The sequence below is a fragment of the Montipora foliosa genome, chromosome 1 (genome assembly GCF_036669935.1).
Source record: "Montipora foliosa isolate CH-2021 chromosome 1, ASM3666993v2, whole genome shotgun sequence".
Taxonomy (NCBI): Eukaryota; Metazoa; Cnidaria; class Anthozoa; order Scleractinia; family Acroporidae; genus Montipora; species Montipora foliosa.
The window spans coordinates 20,202,323-20,205,617 of NC_090869.1; the positions used below are offsets into that span (position 1 = coordinate 20,202,323).

Sequence of the window (3,295 nt, forward strand, 5' to 3'; positions counted from 1 at the left end):
TGGCCTTTCCGCTTATTAACCATATCAAAGCTGAACTGGATGAGCAATTTTCCGGTAATGAGTTTTCGGGTTAAATCTCTATTGAATTGCTATTTTCTTTCCTTTTCCCCCCCCCCCCCCCCCCCATCCTAGTTCATTTCTTTGTTCGAATGAAGTATTGAGGCTCTTCGTTCCTCCGAACAAATCTGTCTGTGTTAGCGTCAAGCCTCCTCTGTCTCGTACCGTCAGTGCTGTGTGACAGGGACGGTGATTTGCCAAACGCCGATGAGATCATCAACACCTACAAAGATGATCTCCCGTCGCCGGAGCTTTTACGTAAAGAACTTCTTCGATTCCAGATCAGGTGGAACATTGTTAACTAAATTGACTAATTCTGGGATATTCCAAAATTACACAACAAATTCCACAAATGGGTAAGTGAGAGAGAACAGCACATATTGTTTCTTATTTCTTTCAGATACTCCTCAAAACCGAAAGAAGACAGGCCAAATACCGCAGGCAAAGCTCTTAAGGAGTGCGATGATGATCTCTTTTCAAATATATGTGCGCTCCTCAAGATATGCGCCACAATCCCCGCAACGAATTGTGAATGTGAAAGAAGTGCGAGTTCTTTAGGCGACTGCATACATATAACAGGGCATGCATGGGCCAGGAAAGGCTGTCCTCCCTCGCACTAATGCACATACATTATCAAGTTAAAATTGATTTGGATGAGGTGGTTAATCTGTTTGGCACCAAACACCCACGGAGGCTGGAGCTCGTTACTATTCTGAGGGATTAGTTCCGCAGTATTTTGATATATCATTTTATATCGTAAAATTAGTCGTTTATAACTTAATTCAAACAGTTGTAAGCGCCTCGTGAGTCCACAACATTTTGAGCACTGTAATGACACGTACTCGTTGTCGATAAGAGTACAGACCGCGCTAAACCACATTTCAATTTGTTTTTTGCCAAAATATCAACGTCAAAGGAACGTTTTCTTTTTTTTCAGAGCGCAAGCTCGCGCGAGCAGCGTGGTATGGAATCTTATCGACAACAGCAAATTAGCCAATCAGATTGCGAGATTAGCAGCAATTGCGGTAAAATATTCAGTTCCTACCGTTACAATTTCTCATGTATTGCTGCTTTCCTAAATAAACGGATCAGACAATAAAATACATTTCGGTAGTTTGGTCCACTTTGGCCTCGTTAGCACCCCCCCCCCCCCCCCCCCCACCCCACATAAAATCCTGGTTACGAGCCAGGACACCAAGTTACCAGCTGTGGCAGAACGGTATTGCCCTGCAATAATGACCTTACTAACTGATAGTAAGAAATGGCTCTCTCTCTCTTTCTCTCCCTCCCTCCCCCTGTCTCTCTCACTCTAATAAACTTACGGGAATTGACCTCCATTCCTACAAAAAGGAATCATGACTTTGAACTGGAGGAAATAAATCAATTCTAATCAAATTGACCGGCAACAACCAAATCAATAAATTATATTTGCAAAGAATCTGAGTTTGAAAATATTTCAAGAGTTTGAATTTAAAAAAGAACTTTAGAATCGACGTTTTCCCCTTTTTAAATTCCCTCGGAGCCGCCATCTTGAATAATGGTGACGGGATACGGTTGCCCTGTTGCTCCGACACAAAGAGTCTGGTACACGTCACCATTATTCAAGATGACAGCACCTGGACAATTTTGACACGCAAAAATATGGAGGGTGTAAACTGCAGGTTACACCAAGCTGGTTGCAAACATTATTTCGTGTGGTTAAAAGTAATTTTTTCCCGGTTGGGGTGAAGAGGCAGTGTGGCCCAGTGGTTAGGGCGCTTGCCTTGATATCCGGAGATCCCGGTTTCAAGACTCGTTCTGACCACTCGTTGAATTTGTTCCTGGTAGTCCCTGGTTCAACTTCCCAGCTGCACTTGTAAATAGAGCCAACTGGTTTGCCTCCGGCCAGTTGGGATTCTTAACAGTTATTGTTGTTCTGTTTCGTCGTTTCGTTGTGTCATTTTCATTGGCCCTGAAAAGCCCCTATGGGGAGCGGTCAATTAAGTATGTTCTGTATTGTATGTATGCTCACTGTTAAGTCTGAAGTAATAGAGCTAAGACACCTATGTGTTGAGTTAGGTAATACGGATAATTAACATTCTTCTTATTACTCTCCTGTGTTATCTCATCGAAGCTCATATTCAAAGCTCAGTCTAAAAGAATTTAAACCTGGGGCCCGTTTCTTGGAACTTCCGATGACATTCCGGGCCCGAAAAGCCAATTGTGAGACTTTGATCTGCTTATTTTAAAACGCTGGTCTCTCAACAGATTTACGAGACCCGGATGAAACATGATTGCAACTGAAGTTTTTTTTAAGTAATCAGGATCATAAACCACTGCCCCGCTGCCTTATTTGGTTGAGCACCGGACAACTGTGCGTTAGGTCGTGTAGCTGTCAAACTTGAGCCGACAACTGAGCTACCAACGTTAGAAATTTATTGGATGCCTTCCAACGTATCAAGGCCCGACTCGAGGAGCCGTTGAAGGGTTGAGACAGACTAGATTAATGATGATCCGATTAGATGGGTCAGTGTGCTTCGGGGGCCGGCAGGTCAGCTACTTCTCTACCGATAGTTCCAGCGAAGGTGAAAGCCAAAGGTTCAAACAAGACAGCTTTAACCTATGCCCTGATTTGTGAGAAGCGTAACTTTGAAGACAAAGGTCGCGGTAGTAGATCATGTGACCTATCGACAAGGTAGTGCTACTGGAAGCGGCATCTAAAGTAATTCCCGATTTGAGAAGCGATCCAAAGCAAGATTAATGTCTGACATTTCGAGTTCTTTTTGAATTAACAATTGGGCATCGGACTGTCACGAAGGAGGTCGCGGGGTTCGAACCCCGGCCAGATCAACACTCAGGATCTTAAAATAATTGAGGAGAAAGTGCTGCCTTTGCAATTTCATCTGCAAATGGTCAGACTTTCAAGTCTTCTTGGACAAGGACTATAAACCGTACGCCCTGTCTCACAAATCTCTTCTAAAGTATGTTCATAAGTTCCCTCTGGGACTTTAAAGAACCCACACACTTTTCGTGAAGAGTAGGGGATTACGTCCCCGGTGTACGTTGTTGCTGTCTTGTTCTCTCCGGCAGAAGTGGCCGGCTTGACGGTGATGTCTCTAAAAGAACTTGTGGTGTATGAGGCCACCTAAGCAGAAACAGCCATAAGTCAGAAAGGGACTTTGCCGAGTGCTAGAATATGGAGAGAGTAGAGAATGAAGTTTCCAATTTAGCTAGCGTTCGAATCCGCAAAGTTCAAATA

General features: G+C 43.7%; 1 pseudogene; it reads left to right on the top strand.

Moving 5' to 3' along the window:
* The window catches only part of LOC138010955 (52 kDa repressor of the inhibitor of the protein kinase-like), a 2,818-nt pseudogene extending 1,655 nt beyond the window's left edge, over positions 1-1,163 (top strand).
* Positions 1,164-3,295: the final 2,132 nt, after the last annotated feature.